This window comes from Hibiscus syriacus, unplaced genomic scaffold, assembly GCF_006381635.1.
Source record: "Hibiscus syriacus cultivar Baekdansim isolate YM2019G1 unplaced genomic scaffold, ASM638163v2 tig00020520_pilon, whole genome shotgun sequence".
NCBI lineage: Eukaryota > Viridiplantae > Streptophyta > Magnoliopsida > Malvales > Malvaceae > Hibiscus > Hibiscus syriacus.
In genome coordinates, this window is record NW_024062496.1 from 33,603 (window position 1) to 53,226 (window position 19,624).

The 19,624-nt window shown below is 31.5% G+C and overlaps 1 pseudogene; it reads left to right on the top strand.

Annotated features, from left to right (window-relative positions):
* The first annotated feature begins 18,133 nt into the window (after positions 1–18,133).
* The window catches only part of LOC120209851, a 34,294-nt pseudogene continuing 32,803 nt past the window's right edge, over positions 18,134–19,624 (top strand).

Below are 19,624 nucleotides of genomic sequence, written 5' to 3' on the forward strand. Positions count from 1 at the left end.
TAAAAGTTGTTGTTTCATCCATAAAACTTGTGCACAACAACTACCGACTGAAATGTATTCCGCTTCAGTGGTAGATAATGAAACACTATTTTGTTGCTTTGAAAACCAAGAAATCAACATATTTCCTAGGAATTGACAAGTACCAGAGGTTCTCTTCCTATATATTTTGCATCCTCCATAATCTGCATACGAGAAGGTATGCAAGCTAAAGCTAGAGTCTCTAGGATACCAAAATACTATACTATGAGTGTCCTTAAGGTATCTAAAGATTCTCTTAATGGCTTGTAGATGTGATTCCTTAGGACATGATTGAAATCTAGCACATAAGCAAACACTAAGCATAATGTCCGGTTTACTTGTGATTAGATAAAGTAAAGAACCAATCATTGACCTATATAATTTAACATCAACATATTTACCTCCTTCATCTTTGTCAAGATTTGTTGAAGAACTCATAGGAGTGGCTTGGGGCTTCACATTCTCCAATCCAAACTTTTTGAACATATCTTGAATGTATTTTTCTTGATTTATGAAGATGTCATCTTTCCTTTACTTGATTTGGAGCCCCAAGAAAAATAAAAGCTCCCCCATCATGCTCATCTCAAATTCACTTTACATTAGCTTATAAAATTCTTGGCAAAGAGCATCATTAGTAGAACCAAATATTATATCATCAACATAAATTTTAACTACCAATAAATCTTTACCTTTTCTTTTTATAAACAATATAGTGTCAACCTTCCCTTTTGAAAAACCTTTTTCAATTAAAAGTTTGACAATCTTTCATACCAAGCTCTAGGAGCTTGTTTTAAACCATATAGTGCTTTTATCAATTTAAAAATATGATTTGGAAATTTTGAATCTTCAAAACCAGGAGTTCACATACACTTCTTCTTTTATAAAACCATTTAAAAATGCACTTTTAACATCCATTTGATATAATTTAAATTCATTTAAACATGCAAATGCCAACAACATTCTAATTGCTTCCATCCTAGCTACGGGAGCATATGTTTCATCATAATATATACCTTCTTCTTGAGTATACTCTTGAGAAACAAGTCTAGCCTTGTTCCTCACTATATTAGCACTCTCATCTAGTTTGTTCCTAAACACCCATTTAGTACCTATAGTAGATTTATTACTAGGCCTTTCAACTAATGTCCATACTTTACTTCTCTCAAATTGATTTAACTCTTCTTGCATTAGCCATAATCCAATTTTCATCGGTTAATGCTTCCTTAACATTTTTAGTCTCTATGCATAAGATAAATGAAACATAATTAGAAATGTCCCTAAGAGAAGATCGAGTAGTTACCCCTTTGGTTGGATAACCTAATATCTCACCATCCTTGACATAGTTGTACTCTCTTGGGTATGTGATTTCCCTTTATTCAATGGTTAGATTCTTGAAGGCATCTTGAGTTTCCTCATCCTTCACTTCTTCCTTTGATTATGGTTCTCCCACGTCATTTGCATTTATTATACATACATTATCATCAACACAAGAATCCTTCCTCGGAAGGGGATTATCATAGAAAAAAACATGGACAAACTCTTCTACCATTAAAGTTATTTATTAAATACACGATAAGCTTTAGAATTTAAGGAATAACCCAAAAAAAATCCTTTATCACTTTTAGCATCAAATTTGCCAAGATTGTCTTTACCGTTGTTTAAAACAAAACATTTACATCCAAAAGGATGAAAATAACTAATGTTAGGCTTTTTATTTTTGAAAATTTCATATGGAGTTTTCTTTAAAATAGGCCTAATCATTACTCGATTAATAACATAACAAGCGGTATTTGTGGCTTCCGCCCAAAAATATTTTGGTAAATTGTTTTCACAAAGAATGGTTCTAGCAATTTCTTCTAAAGTTCAATTTTTCCTCTCAACAACTCCATTTTTTAGGGGTTCTAAGTGCTGAAAATGATGTTAATTCCATTAGAATTACAAAACTCAATGAATCTAAGATTTTCAAATTCCGTACCATGATCACTCCTAACACTTGAAATGGAGTAACCTTTTTCGTTTTGGATTACTTTTGAAAAGAGATAAAATTTTCTAATGCTCCATCTTTAGTACTTAAAAATAGAACCCAAGTAAATCTAGAATAGTTATCTGCCAATGCAAAGGCATATTGTTTTCCACCCAAGCTAGTAATTCTAATTGGCCCAAAAAGATCTATATGGATCAATTGTAAAACTCTACTAGTGGATACATCATTAATGGATTTAAAGGAAACTTTCTTTGAGCATGCATCACAGATTTTATCAAGATTAAATTTAAGCTTTGGCAAGCCTCTTACTAAATTGCCTTGATTTAGTCTTTGCAAAACACTTATGCTTGTATGTCCTAGTCTCCTATGCCATAACCAACTATCATGTTTATCCTTGGCAACTAGGCAAAAATTAGTCATATTAATAGAATCTAAATGCACCATATAAATGTTTCCTATTCTATGACCAATAAGCATAATCCGATTAGATGCAATGTCAATAATTTTACAACCGTTTGTTTCAAACAAGACATTATACCCTTTATCACATAATTGACTAATACTTAATAGATTATGCTTTAACCCATTCACATATAACACATTTTTTATTTGTATGGAAGAGGTATTACCTATAGTACCTATACCTTCAATGTAACCTTTTGAGTTGTCACCAAAGGTTACCACTCCTCTATTTTTGTCATTAAGCTTAGTAAACTGGCTCTTGTCTCCGGTCATGTGTCTTGAGCATCCACTGTCAAGGTACCATGAATTTGAGCTTGAATTTCTTACCTTGATGCAATGCTCCTTTTCCTACAAACATATATTAATTTTTTATTTTTGGTACCCAAATTCTTTTGGGTCTATATTCATTAGTCCCTAAAAGCCTTATCCCCTTGGGTATCCATTTGTTTAGGATATCCTTATCTTTAGTAGTATTGAGTCCTTTAGGAACCCATATACTCCTGATGATTTTACCATTTGAGGTTCTTTGGGGACCTCTATGATTGTAAGATTTAAAATTCTTTCTAATATAGTTGGATTTTGAACTTTCTCCTTTTTCAAAACATTTTGATCCAACTTTATTGAAAGAAGCTTTAAGATCATCAATTTCCTTTTGATGATCATCATAAACTCTAGAAATTAAGTTTTGCAAATCATAATTTTTCTTTTCAAAATCATCAATTTTGACTTGCAAATCTTTTATCTTACTTTCGAGTCAAAGTTGGTCTTGGATATGAGATCCTTTTCATTTTTCAATTTTGAAATATCTTTTTTATATTTTGAAAATAATTTCTCATAATCCAAAGACAACCCATTATATTCCTCTAATAACTCATCAAATGAATAATCTTCTAAATTAGATGAGTTAGAGGTTGCCTAAGAATCCTCCCCGAATGCCATCAAGCACAGGTTTACTACTTCTTAGTCCTCTTCATCAGATGATTCGTCATCGCTCCAAGTAGCTACTTGCGCTTTATGCTTTTTCTTTGAAAGACCCTTCTTCTTCAATTGTGGGTAATCGTATTTAACATGCCCAGGCTTTTTGCATTCATAGTAAATGATTGGGCCCTTCTCATTTGACTCATTTTTGAAGCCTTCATTTCGTTGGAATTTTCTTCCTCTATTTGGCTTCATTAATTTTATGAGCCTTTTGGAAAGAATGGCCATTTATTCATCTTCATTATCGTCAGAGTCACCCTCATCTTTGGTAGATTTGAGAGCAACACCAATATTCTTCTTTTTCTCCGTCTCTTTCTTAGTGTCTTCCTTCTTCTCAAGATCTACCTCATCTTGAATCATCATTTTATGAGTGAGGAGAGAACCAATGAGCTCATCGAGAGTTAAAGGCTTTAGGTCTTTAGCTTCAACAATCACAATCTTCTTTGATTGCCAAGCTTTTGGAAGAGAATAAATTATCTTCCTTACAAGTTTCTCGTTAGGGATTATTTCTCCAAACGCTTTAAGGCCATTGACAATCATTGAGAATCTATCCATCATAGCTTTGATATCTTCATCTGATTTCATCCTGAAATTTACATAGCTATGAGTAATAAGACTAATTTTGGATTCTTTTACCTCGTTGGTTCCTTCATGTGTGACTTGAAGTTTGTCCCATATCTCCTTGGCGGTTTAACAAGATGATATTCTCCCTTTTCATCTGGTCCAAGTGCATAGAAAAGAATATGGATAGCTTTTGAGTTGAGCTGGAATAATCTCGTCTCTTCTTCACTCCACATTTTTGGATCTGTGGATGGTTCAGAGTATCCTCTCATCATGATTTTCCATGCTCCCATGTCACTAGCTTGAATGAACAACTTCATCCTATTCTTCCAATAGGCATAGTTAGCTCCATTGAAGAAATAAGGCTTGTTGACGGGCTGTGAATCAAGAACGAAGTCGAAGTATGATGTAGAGGTCATTGATGACTTATATATCGATTGAACTCTTCCCGAATCTACTCAAGAGGTGGTAAAACCTTCAAATGAGTGTAGCTATGATACCAATTGTTGAGTTAATCGATTAAATGAATCGGCCAAGAGGGGGTGAATTGGAAATTAAAATTTTGGTGGAAGCTTTGACAGAAAATTGAAAATATTTGCACAACGATTTAGAGTGGTTCGACTTTCTCAACCAAAGTCTACGTCCACTACCTTAGCTATCCACACTAAGGATTTTCCACAAATTCACTAATTTGTCTTTCTTTTGAGGACAAAGAGTAACCTTACAACTCCCTCAAGAATTATACCCCAAATTCTTGATAACACTCTCTCTCAAAGAGAAACTTACAAATTTTGCAAACTTACAGAAAAACTCACAAGGTAGAATGTTTGCACAATTCTAGAACAAAGAAAGAACACTCAAAGATAAATACAATTGAGCACAAAGTGTGTTCTTGAAAGAAAAATGAATATTGAAAGGATTTTGGCTTGAATTGCTCAAACTTGAGGTTTGCTGCTTTCTCTCTTGATTCTATCTCAATTCTTGTGTAACTCTTTTTCACCAATGACTTCAGAACTTGTTTAAATACACCTCAAATGAATTCTGAATGTGGGAATCTTGGTGGAGTCAATAGAATCATTGTGGTGTGAAATCCACTTCAAAAAGCTGTTAGGAGCGTACGTGTATCGGTACTCCTTCATAGGGGTATCGATACAACCTGTATAAAATTTAAATATTCGACCATTACAAAACCAATGGTATTGATACCTCTCAAGGGGGTATCGATACTACTATGTAAAAAGGTATCGATACCTGTCATGGTATCGATACCCATTTTGCATTATGTTATTTCTTGGAGTCAAAATCAAATGAGGGGTATCAACACCTTTTGGCAAGGTATCAGTACCACTATATAAAGGGGTATTGATACCCTGTGGGCTATCCGTATCTCTTTTGCATTCGATGTTTTAGGGGTATCGATACTCGTTATTGGTACTTCACTATTAAAAACTTAATTTTGACTCAATTATGGTTTGAAATACTTTGTAAAAATTGTTCTAAAAATATTTTAAGTATAAATCACAATTTTTCATTTAGTAAGGAGTAAAAATTGATCTTTGAAAACTTGGAGTAATATTTTTTATATTTGAATAATTGCATCGAATATATAATTTTGAATAGAATATAAAATCTTAAAATTCATTAATACTTTTGTTATATCGAAATATCAAAATGTTTTCTCAACAAAATGGTAAGCCAGGAATTGGCAAGACAAGTTTCCTTTTAGGGTTTAGGGACTGCATGATTGAACATTAAATACAATAGTTGTATTCGGTTCTTTAATTGCTCTTCATTGTATGTAAGGATATCCCATATGATATACGTTCATGTTTCGAAACCAACTAGTTATATGCATGCAGTACCGTATATCCTAGAGGCGGAGGACAAGAAATCTGACACTTAAAGATTTACCAAGAGTAGTAGCTTCTGCTCTGTATGAAGACCAAACCTAGAATCAACTTTGCCATTGTGTACATATCCCTTCTTTCAACAGGTTCTCTTGAGCATTATAGGCATAATGGCGATGTTGATTCTAGGTTCGGTCTTCATGCAGAGCAGAAACTACCGCTCTTGGTCAATCTTTAAGTGCCAGATTTCTTATCTCTACCTCGAGGATATAGGGTATTGCATGCATATAACTAATTAGTTTCAAAACATGAACGGATATCGTTACAACTATCCTTATATACATTAAAGAATAATTATTCAAAAACTGAATACAACTATTATATGTAATGTTCAATCATGCACTCCTTATGTGGGAGGGGTTCAGTCCCTAAACCCTCAAAAGAAGCTTGTCTTACCAATTCCTAGCTTACCATTTGGACCCTGCAAGGGGGTTTTATTGGTTATGCAATCAACATGATTAACCTGAATAATCTCAACAACAGAACTGATTTTGGCCACGATTTGCTGGAGACTGTATTCTACAGAATTTTTGGCAAGGTTCAAGTACACGATACAAGGGAACATATGGAAAGGTCCAAGTATCAATACTCCAAGTACATGTTAAAAGTAAGCAATTAGTGCATTGACATCCCATTGACGATTTCATTTGCTTTACATCTTCAAGGGCATTGTAGATGTCTTTATGTGTAAATCCAACATTCTGATAACCCATATATAAAGAGCTTTGTAGAAGTAATAGTTAAATTTACAAGGTACAAGGTAAAATTATATCGGTATAATGATAATAGCGTAAACTTTTATATATGTATCAATACTTTATTATATTGGTCTCGATACTTTAATTCCACATAAAGGCTCAAACAATCTACATGCAAAATATATCGATATATATATATTTCATACTTATAATTCTGAAACCTATTACTTTAAAGTAATAGGTTAATTGACAATGAAAATGGTTAAAGTCAATCGGTATCATGAAAATATAAGTAAACAATGTATAGGGTAATATGTTGATAAATCTTTATAACAAATCAAGTAATTAACCGGTTATGTTATCGTCGGTTCTAAGGCTCCATAAGCTTTAACTTTGGTTAATTCCACTTAAAGGCTCAAACAATCTACATGTAAAATGTATCGACACACACACCACTCACACACACACACCACACACACACATATATATATATATATATATATATATATATTACGTACTTATAATTTCGAAACCTATTACTTTAAAATAATAGATTAATTTCCAATGAAAACGGTTAAAGTCAATCAATATCATTATAATATGCGTAAACAATGTACATGGTAATATGTTGATTGATAAAGCTTGATAACAAATCAAGTAATTAACCAGTTATGTTATCGTCGAATTCCTAAGGCTCCATCAGCTTAAATTTTGTTAACATTTAGGTGTTACCTAATATGTTGATCATACTGATAACAAATTAAGTAATTAACATATTTTGTTATCGTCAAATTTCAAAGGCCCCATCAGTTTTAATAATGTGATACCTATTATGTTACATAAGCGCTACCTAATATGTTATTATGCTTAATTATGTTTACAGTAATTAACCGTTATTTTATTGACGGATTTCTAAGGCTCTATCAGCTTAAACTTTGGTAACATTTTAGGCGTTACCTAATATGTTGATAATACAATAACAAATTAAGTAATTAACCTATTTTGTTATCGTCGGAATTCCAAAGCCCCATCAACTTAAAAATGCGCTACCTATTACGTTATTAAGCGCTACCTAATATGTTATTATGCTTAATAATGTTTAGAGTAATTAACCGGTTATGTTATCTTCGGATTTCTAAGGCTCTATTAGCTTAAACTTTGGTAACATTTTAGGCGTTAACTAATATGTTGATAATACTAATAACAAATTAATAATTAACCTATTTTGTTATCTTCGGATTTCCAAAGCCCCATCAGCTTAAAAAGGCACTACCTATTACGTTATATAAGCTTTACCTAATATGTTATTGTGCTTGATAATGTTTCCAGTAATTAAACGATTATGTTATCGTCTATATTTTTTGGCACATTTTACATAGGACGATAATATAATCGGTTATTACTGTTTTTATTACCAACTCAAATAATATTTGAGATAAAATCATATAACATTTCCGGTATCGATTTTATTCTGTCACTTGTTTAACCAGTCACATAATTTTTTAACCGTAGAACTCGCCTCGCTCTTTCCTACATGATTCTCTGAAACTTGTTTCTTTTTCCTTTAGAAAAAAGAGACCTGAAATAGGTCAATCTTTTTAAACCAACAGAGCACTGCATCGAGCCTGAATCATTAGGTCAAGTTCCTCGTCTGTCTGAAAATGAACAATGCCCGCTGTGTCTCCACACTTTGTTTGCCCAAAGAAACACCGTATTCTTGTATATTAATGATGCCAGTGGAACGACTTCTACGAAATTTCGTTTCATTTAACATATGGTAAATTATGAGTTTACTACCTAAGCTACTAATTTTAATTCGTTTTAGTATATAAACTTTTAATTTTTTAAAATCATATTTAAAATTTAGTTTTTGTTTTATTTTAGTACTCTATAATTAAAAACTTCAGTTTTTGTTTTTTTTAGTATCCCATTAAAACTTTATCGTTAAATTTTGAAAAAATGGAAAGTTTAGGTATTAAAATAGATCAAAACTGATAGTTTAGGTACTAAACGTTAAATTTTTAACGGCGGGATACTAAAATGAAATGAAAATTAAACGTTATACATGGTTTTGAAAAACATTTGAAAGTTTAGGTACTAAAACATATCAAAATTGATAATTAAGTACTAAATGCATAATTTATCCTTAATATATTTAAATCATGTGGGTTTAGGCTTAAAGTAAATCAATACTCAAACTATGTATTATTTTTATTTTAAGTAATTAAACTATTTTTTTGGTCAAATTAAGTAAATTATTATATTTAAATATTTTAAGTCCTATCATTTTTCAGTTAAAAAAAATTGATCAATAAAATGTTGACACGATATATAAAATTAAAGATTTAAAGTAAAAAAGAGTCATAATTTAAAGACTTATTTTAACCAATAAAATAATTTAAATATTTAAAGTGTTTATATATAATAGTTTAACGATTTAATATAATAAAAAAATTAGATAGAAACAAAATAAAACACAATTTGAGTATCTATTTTTAATGTAAGCCTAAAAAATAATATGTAATGAACTTATCCTCTAAAATAAAATTATTTAAGTTCAAACTTAAGCATGATTTGCTATATGAGTAAACATCTTCTAGAACCAAAAAAGGCAATAATATCATGGAGTCGTTGAATAGAGTTTTGGTCACATTAAGGCGTTTTTACAAAAAAAACAATCACCTAAATAATCAATAAATACATGTAAGGTATCATTTTTCTAAATATTATTGATCTAATACTTTTTCAGATAGAATAATAAAAACGCGTTTCAGGATATGCACCTTCATGAAATTCTGTCTAAGCTGACATCACGGTGAAAAATCGCAGGTTAGGAAATTTGACACGTGACAAAAGGCATAAATCTTCTATTAAATTACTACCTACCATCTTTAATACCGTCCAACCACCTGTCCCCCTCCCCTCCTATAAATACTCTCTCATATAACACTCAAACCACACCAAAAAATTTTTATTCTTTTTCTTGTCAATTCTTGTAGCAAGCTTGAAGTAAGTTTAGCTATCGTTTTTAGAAGTTATAATTTTTTTATTATATTATAATAATTTAATACTTTATTATTTAATTATTATTTAATTTACTAATTTTTATTAATTTTTACAGTTATAAAATTGAAGGTAGGTTGTTGCGTTTAGATGTGAATCATATCTCAAGTCATTTTTGTCGATACGGTAACAATTTTAAATTGTGTTATTTTAATTATTGTGAATGTTTTATTTATTTTAAGTATTAGTTTATATTTTAAATTGTATATTATTTATTTAATTAGGGAAATGATTGTATATTAGATCAATTTATTTGTAATGCTAAGTTAGAGAAGTCGAGTCGTATCTGATCGTATTTAGCAGAGACTGGGTTACATAGTGAAATATGAAGTGTACTGTAACCTTGAATCCAATCTTATTTCTACACTGATTGAGAGGTAGAGACCAGAGACACACATTCAACCTTCCGTGTGGGGAGTGTACTATTACTTTGGAGGTTGTTTCTATACATTTAGGGTTTCTTGTAGATGGAGATGTTATTTTTGGTGTGACGAATGTTAATTGGCATTCCTTGTGCGAGGAGTATCTTGGAGGTATCCCATTTAATTTCAACGGTAGTCGAATATTGTTATCATAGTTGACTACAAATTTTTAACATTAAGTGAAGATTGTTCCGAGAAACATTCTAAAATATTTACTCGAGCTTACATATTACAACATAAGAATGATCTTGATGCCCGATAAATCTAGCAAGATATTTTACTTGCAAGGCATGGCTTGATTCTCTTCCTCTTTTTTTTTTTTTCACTCAAAAACGTCTCCTTCAAGTCTTCAACCTCTTATATATATTATATACATTTTCTCAATAGAAGCCTCTAAAAATAGCGGCGGTCAAAGAGAATTTAGATGCTTTCAGCTAAGGAGATTAAGTTCGAAGGCGATGAATCACACGAACAAGGTGACCAGACAACACCCCTCCTTCAAAATTTGACATTGGCACACGTACCTGCACAAGCCGAAAGAAAAACCCTCATACAACAAGCAATAAACCAAACGTTTCAAAGCACGGCACATTTGGCTAAACTATTACCCACCGGCACCGTCCTCTCTTTCAAACTCCTCTGGCCGATCTTCACCAACCAAGGGGACTGCGACTACGTGGGACGGTGGATGACGGCGGTCCTCGTGTTCCTTTGCGGCCTGTCGTGTTTCGTGTCAAGCTTCACTGATAGTTTCAGAGACAAGGATGGCAATGTGTGTTACGGTTAGCCACGGTTATGGGTTTGTGGGTTATCGATGGTTCGGCCCCACTCCCGCCGGAATCTGCCGCGAAATATAAGCTGCGGTTGATCGATTTCGTCCATGCTTTCTTGTCCGTAATGGTGTTTGCAGCTGTGGCATTGTTTGATGAGAATGTGATATGTGTGTGGTCCGCTCATTTAACCTTCTCGGCAAAATGGTTCATTAGGACAACCATAAAAATTATTAGCTAAATAGGATACGCAAAAGTTTATTTTGGGATCTGTATTTGTTATGATAATCTAGATCTCGTCACGTCGAGGTAATAAATTTTAATAGAAAATATATTTTATTCAATTGATTAATATTTAATTATTTTTCTCGAATTCGTCTTCCATAAAAATAATTAGCTAAATAGGATACGCAAAAGTTTATTTTGGGATCTGTATTTGTTATGATAATCTAGATCTCGTCACGTCGAGGTAATAAATTTTAATAGAAAATATATTTTATTCAATTGATTAATATTTAATTATTTTTCTGGAATTCGTCTTGTCGGAGTGACGAGTTTTATTAAAAAAAATTAAAATATTAAAACCATTAAATAAATGGAACTCGTCATGCTAAAGTGACGAGTTCCGGCGTTCATATTGATATGTTTTTATTAAATAAAAAAAATTAAATGATGTGATTATTGATATATTTTTATTAAATACAAAGTATTAAATAGTGTGATTGGGAACTGAAATGAAGTAATATATCACTAAAATGTTAATGAGATTTGTTTTGTAAAAACAAGGAATCGTAAACATTTCATTAAACCCTAAACGATAAAACATTATATTAAAGAGATAAAAATAATAATAAACCATAAACATTTCATTAAGAAGATAAAAACATTACATATTGATGTTTTAGTCCTCGCAATCAGTAGACTCGTCAGAAGTAATATTTGGTTCTTCAATCCTCCACGTTTTTTCTTGTTGTTGTTCACGTACAAATTTTTATTAGGGTACCTCAGGCAGAGGATCAATGGAGTTGGGAGTTGGGTCCCAATTTGAAACTAAGTAGGATGCCCAACTAGCAGTCAAGAATATGTGTATCAAAGCTCATATGACAACCAATCTTGTCGAATATATAAATTTAGTGCTTAAAAGGACTAGACATATTATAGTAACAAGTATTATTAGAGAGACTTACTTTCGATTGGGTAAAGTTTAGGTAGACAAAGGTGCATAAATAGAGGCAATGATCAACAATAATAGAAATTGGGCTCCAAATTTGGAGAAGTCAATGAACAAAAATCAAACACATGCAACATCAAAGTTTGTTCATAATTTCGCTAGACTTGATTCTGATTATGTTGTCTAAGCAATAGTTCGACATGAGGGTAATTCTTCCACATACACCAATAATCTTAATATAAGATAGTGTGATTATGGTCGATTTCAAGCTTTTAGATACTCATGCGCTCACGTTGTTGCTGCATGTATGCATGTTAATGTTGATCTATACTCTTATGCTGATGATTGTTATAGTCTGCATACTATGCACAACATATACAATTATGAGTCTAGGTATCTCCCAAACAATGTTCATTGGCCACCAACAATTTATGAATAATGGTTATTAAAATCCATAATTATGAAGGAATTGGAAGGTTTGACCAGGATCTAGTCGAATTCATACTGATATGGATGATCATCAACGAGAGCAAAGTCTGCCAAAGCTTTGTGGCCACTACAGAGGTGAAGGCCACAATATGAAGCATTGTTCACATCTTCCTAAATATCGAGTGTGCCGATAAAACCTTCATAATTTTTGTTCTCTTGTTGTGCCTTTTTTGGATAATTTATGAACATCATTAACCATTTACATTTTTAACTTTTCATACATAGTTACAAATAACTTTTAACTAAACAAAAATTAATACATATATTTAAAATATTTTTTAAACATAAAAATCAATATAAAAAACAACTTTTTGTGTTTTTCTTCTTCTTATAAATTTCTACACAATTATTTTTCTTTTTTTTAATTCAACTCTATAAGTCGTTTACTACGTCGGATCAATAAGTCTTCATACTTCTTCTTCTATTGGAAAAATCAATATTTTTGGGATTAAATGAGAAATTGATCCAAATTTTGTTGAGGAAAATATAGAACTAATTGTTGGTTTGAACATGTGTGGGCGTACACGATGTGGGTAACGTTAATGTTTGAACTGATTAGGCTCTTTATGGGCTTGCGGATATTTTAAACAAAATGTGAAACATTTTCCTCAAATAACTTATCTTTTCAAATTTTGTTTTGGAATTAAAAGGATAAATATTAAAAGGTTCCTTTAATCAAAACAATAATTTTGGAAATTGTTTGATTATTGTTAATACTTTATTAGGTAAAAAATTTACAATTGTTCACAATGTGAAATTCCTATAAATACTGTGTAAACCTACTAGGTTAAATATAATTGAAATCAACTCAAAAACTATTCAAAAAGTTTTTTTCCTCTTTTTTCCGGTGATAGACGAAGGCAATGAATAGTTTGTGATCTCGACAATTGTGCTACCGTGCGGTGATTATCTCGTTGTTTGTCTCCTGGGAGATAAATGGACAATGATCTCCTAGGAGACAAATGGTCAATGATCTCCAACATGAAGAAGTGGCAAAAATCTATCTTAAGGAAACTATGTAGTTGTATGACTCAACTTGTTTAAAATCGACTATTCCAGTTCTAATTGTGTATTTATTTCTATTTTATATTTTTTTGATTATTTAATTTTTCCATGTTTTTAATCATTTTTTTATTCTTGATTCATGTACACAAACTTTGTTACGAGATCCTACCGAGGTGTTGATTGTCCTTTGCCGTAATTTGTTGAATCACCATGGAAAGAATTTACGAATATATTTCTTGGTTGTATTTGGTTTTGTCGCTACATACCAATTATTTGGTATTACATGCATTGATGGTGGCATGTCACTCTGGTACAAATTAATGCACTTTATTCATTTTTTCGTTATTATTTTGTATCATCTCGAATTGTTATACCTCTAACAATCTTAAGACAGATTCTATCTTCTACCTTTCTGGAAAAATAAATCTAAGACGATTTGAAAATCTTGGAAAAATTGAGATAAAAAAATAAATTCATTTTCGGGATTCATCCTCCCATTTTAACAGTTTGATTAATTTCAAAGTGTACAAATCTATTTAATAGAAATTGTCATTAAAGTAACGTTAATTACTAAGTTTGAAACGTAGTTTCTGTTCGATAATAAAAATAAAAAATAAGCGAGATTGATTTGAATCTATGAAATGGTACATGAGTTTTTTGCAAATTATTTTGCAAGCTCACTTGAGAACCAACTTGTGTAAATTCACAAATGCATGGTGATTAGTGCATAGGGACTAGTGCATGGTAATTTGCTTCTTCTTCTTTTTTGCAAATAAAAGAATAATTGTGATTCTTTGTTTATGGAAAAAAAATTCATATGTGGTTATTGGCTATAAATATAAAGAAAATAAAAAATCAATGTGATTCTTTCTATATTATGGTATCATTGGGGAATATTCATTCTGGTAAAAATTTGCCCATAAAAGTGCATGTGAGCACTAATTATGATATTATTCATGATATTATTAACGTATAACATTTGGTCTATTAATATGAAATATTAAATATAACATGAATAAAAAAATCTTTGATATTTATAATTATTATTAAATAATAACTATTGATTGTGTTTTGAAAACACTATGAATTTTATTATTGTACTAATAATTTATTTTGAGAAATTTTATAGATACAAATAGATTCAGAGTTTAATCTAAGGCTTTTGATTACTTGGTTGCGGAAATTAAAATCAAAGAATTAGTTCCTTTCGATTATTGGGTTGTGAAAATTAAAATAAAAAGATTAGTTACTTTCGATTATTGGATTACGAAAATTAAATCAAATGGTTAGTTCTTTATGATTTGTGTTGGTAAAATTAAAGAATTAATTTCTTTTGATTTCTATTTGTTAAACAAAATTGAGTTGTTGTGATATATCTATTTTGGGTTTGGTATTACTAATCCCGTCAGTTAACATAATATAAATAGTTGAATTTATTCCTTGAGAATCTTAAATGATTCTAACATTGTACGAAAAATAAAATAAAAAATGAATTTATTTCCTTGATAATCTTAAATGATTCTAACTTTGTAAGGAAAATAAATTGTTGAATTTATTTCCTTAAGAATCTTGAATGATTACTATTTTTTAAAAGTAAATAAATTGGTTAATTTATTTTCTTAGTAATCTTGAGGATCATATTATGCAAAAGGAAATAAATCGTTAGATTTATTGTCCTGTTATGTAAAAGAAAATAAATCATTAAATTTATTTTCCTTGAATATTATATGATTTTGGTTTGTAAAAAGAAATAAATCGTAGAATTTATTTTCCAATTTTGTAAAAGGAAATAAATTGTTGGATTTAGTCTCCTATTTTGTAAAAGGAAATAAATCGAAACAACTCATTGGATTTATTTTTTCTATTTTGTAAAATGAAATAAATCGTTAAATTTATTTTTTTGGGAATTTTGTTTGTAAAAGGAAATAAATCTTTGAATTTATTTTTCTAATTTGTAAAAGAAAACAAGTTGTTAGTTTGAATTTATTTTCTTGGGAATCAAGTATGATTCTATTTTGAAACAAAGTAATAAATCATTAAATTTATTTATTGGAAATCTTGATATGTTTGTAAAGTGAGATCTTGAAAATAAATTTAATTTTAGACTCCTGCCGGTTTAATGAGTTTATTTAATCTACCTTTACAAACAAGAAGGAATAAATATTTTATTACCTTCATTGATGATGGCAAAAGTATTGTTATATATTTGCTAAAGAGCAAAAATGAAACTATAGAGAAATTTATTCTCTATAAACTAGAAGTTGAAAACCAACTTAATAAAAATATTAAGATGGTAAGAGGTGATTATGGTGGTGAATAAATTATTCATGAAGTGATACCATCATACTCTCCTGAATCAAATTGAGTATCAAAGTGGAAGAATTAATTCTTAAAAAGGAAATGATGAACACAATGCTAAGAAGTTATGGGTTATCACATAACATGTGGGGGAAGCTGTCTTTTCAACTAATTACCTTTTAAATAAGGTTCTTCGGAAAAAATGACAAGACACCATATGAGTTATAAAAATGTAGAAAATCATTCTACAATTACTTAAAAATGTGGGGGTGTCTTGTAAAGATAATGATCTCATTATCGAAGGGAACGAAACACCAAATCAGTGGATTATATTGACTATATAAATTATAGCAAGACATATCGACATCTTGTGTATGAATCAAATAACCCTGAGATTCACAAGAACACAATAACGAAATTAAAGAATATATCATCGTTTGAAAATATATTCCTCTGTAAAACTAAGGAAGATGATCGAAGACTATCAATAAAGATAAGTCTATATGTTCAACAAAAGGTTGAAATAAAGATATTGTCATTATGTTAAACCTCTAAAAATTCATTATGAGAGAATTTTCATATCTCATATACTTAAGAGTATAGTTGGCATGCCAAGAGTCGAGAGTTCTACGCGGTCCTTCGGGATAAATTTCTACGCGGTCCTTCGAGACATATCTATGTGGCACTTTGGTGCAAATTCTACGTGACTCTTCGGTGAAAATTATATGAGAAACAGTGACTGCATTTAGTGCACAACCTCATTGTACTCAGATACCTTGAGTTCTCAGTAACATGCATTGGGCTAAAATAATAAAGTGATATAAATTGAATAATTAGTAACAATATATGTATTTTCATGAAATGTATCTTGATTTCAATATGAAATGTTTTATGTAGATTGAATACGCAAGTCTTTTTAAATGGTTTATTATACTCATTATTTCCTCACTAAGTCAATAACTTAGCGTGTGAGTGTTTTCATATGTAGGTTCTAAGGGATCAGAGGAGTAAAGCTAGGAAAGGACAACATACACCTGAAGAAGATCAACTCAGAATAATATAAACAGTAGGTTTCTTATCATTTTGTAATTTTGTTGGCATGTATCATAAGGTTTTTAAATTATAATGCTCTGATAAGTTTTTATAAACATACTATTTTACATTTATGTAAATTATCAAGTTTTTATTTTCATTGTGAGTTATGAATTTTCAATATTAACTTTGTTACAAGGGTTACCACTTAAATACAAGTAAAAATTTGAATTTTTCATGACTTTTTCAAAGAGTAAAAGTTTTGAAAATGTAATGTGACACCTCAAATTTGTATCGGGTTGGGTACGGGTTAGGGATGTTACATTTATTGGTATCAGAGCTATGATTTAACTGATTTTAAGTTTAAAATGAAGCATATTGTGATTTTAAAAGTGTACATGCCAATGAAAGTTTCAAAATTTCTGATCTGATAGGGTAAATTGTATGTTGTCCTTGCATATAGAATTAGTGATTGTATCTTAATAGATGTCGGACTACGAGGGCTTCCGAAGTGAAGCGGGAGATGGACATGAGGGAAGTAGTAATTCACATTCCCCAATTAGGCAAGATAAAGAGCAGGCGCATCAAGGAGTGCCTGTACAAGATCAGGGGATCTTCTTATGGACGTTGGACGCGATTTTGACGCGTTTCCAACTGTTTGCTCCCTCAACTCCTAGGATGAATGTGGAAAAGGAGCTTAAGATTCTAGGAGCACCGAAATTTAGAGAAGAAGTTGAGGAAGGTCTCGTTGCTGCGGATCTTTGGTTAAACGATGTTAAAATTATGTTGGATGGTCTCCATTGTTATGAAATAGAGAAGCTGGATGGAGTAGTCTCACTACTACGAGGATAAACACGGATATGGTGTACTAACGTGACGATGATAGCTACTAGGGACCAGGTGACATTGTCGTTCTTTCTGAAAAGTTCAAGAACAAGTATATCGGTGATCAGTTCATCCGCCAAATGAAACAAGAATTCATGAATTTAAAGCAAGGAAATCACACTGTGTATGAGTACGAGTGTGAGTTTAATAAGTTAAGCAGATTTGTAGATGAATTGGTCCCAACAGAAAAATAATCATATGATTGGTTTGTAGAGGGTTTGCGCCCTAGATTGAATGAGCTATTGTTAGCACTGAATCTTTCTACCTTTCAAGAGGTGGTGAATCGAGCTAAAGCCTTATAGCGAGCTCAGAATGAAAAATAAAGGGAGCAGAAGACTCAATAGAACAAGAGAGCGGGTGCCTCATCAGGTGCATCATAATCGAAGAAAAGTCAAGGTTCGGGTTTTCAACCTCAATCTAGATCTGAAACAGCTGCATCCTTAAGTAGAGGATCAAATATGATGAAAGTTAAGTAGACTCAATCTACTGAATCAGGAGCTGGAAGGCCAAGTCAATGTTAGCATTTTGACAATCATCATAGTGGCATATGTCGAAAGGTTTTTGGAGTATGTTTAGATTTAGGGACATATGACTTTTTATCTGGGATTGCTCATTGATGGTCGAAGAGCCTGCACAATATGAGAGATCTATTACTGTACCTCATAGATGTAAAGAACGAGGTAGATGAAGGAATCAATTCAATCGGCCAATCAACCTGAAATATACTCGACTGCTCGGGTTTACAACTTTAAAACTAATGAAGATCGTGATGATTCAGATATCATTGCAGGTACTTTCCAGTTAATTGATAAACCTGTTTTGGTTTTAATTGACCCGATATCAACTTATTCTTATATTAGTAGTAAATTGGTGTAAGAATTGAAAATTTAATTAGAAGCTATAAATAATGATGTGATCATGACTAACCCATTAGGGCATAGTGCTCGGGTGAATCAGTCCTGTCGAGGGTGTCCCATAAGAATTCAGGGAATTGAATTCCCTACTAATATGATGGAATTACCCTTTGACGAGTTTGAATTTAATCTGGAATGGACTGGTTGTATCGTTACCATGCCAATATCTATTGTCAATTGAAGCGAGTATCTTTGATAAGTTCTTATGGATCAGAAGTAATTATGGTTAGTGAAAGATTTAATCCATTAACTAATGTGATATCCGTAATGTCGACCAAGAAGCTAATGTTACAAGGATGTCCAACTTTCATCGCTAATGTGATCGATACTTGAGTCAAGGAGAGAAGACTGGAGGATATTCCGACAGTCCGAGAATTTTAGACGTATTTCCATATGAATTATCAGGATTACCTCCAGATAGGGAGGTTATGTCAGGAACAATACCAATTTCGATGGCTCCTTATCAAATGGCCCCTAAGGAACTGACTGAGTTAAAAGCTCCGTTGCAAGAGCTTTTGGATAAGGGATTCATCAGACCTAGTGTGTCATCTTGGGGTGTTCAGTGCTATTTGTAAAAAAGAAATATGGTTCGATGCGCCTCTGTATAGATTATCGACAGCTCAATAAGGTGACCATATAGAACAAGTATCCTCTCCCAAGAATCGATGATTTATTTGATCAACTCAAGGGAGCTTCGGTTTTCTCCAAGATTGATTTATACTCTGGCTATCATCAGTTGAAGATTCAAGAAAAGGATATTTCAAAACATCTTTTGGGACTCGATATAACCATTACGAATTCATAGTAATGTCGTTTGGGTTAACTAATACACCGACATCGTTTATAGAACTCATGAATAGAGTATTTCAAACGTACCTCTTTCAGTTCATGGTTGTATTCATTTATGACATCTTGGTGTATTCTAAGATAAATAAGGAGCATGACGCCCATCTTTGAGTGATTCTTC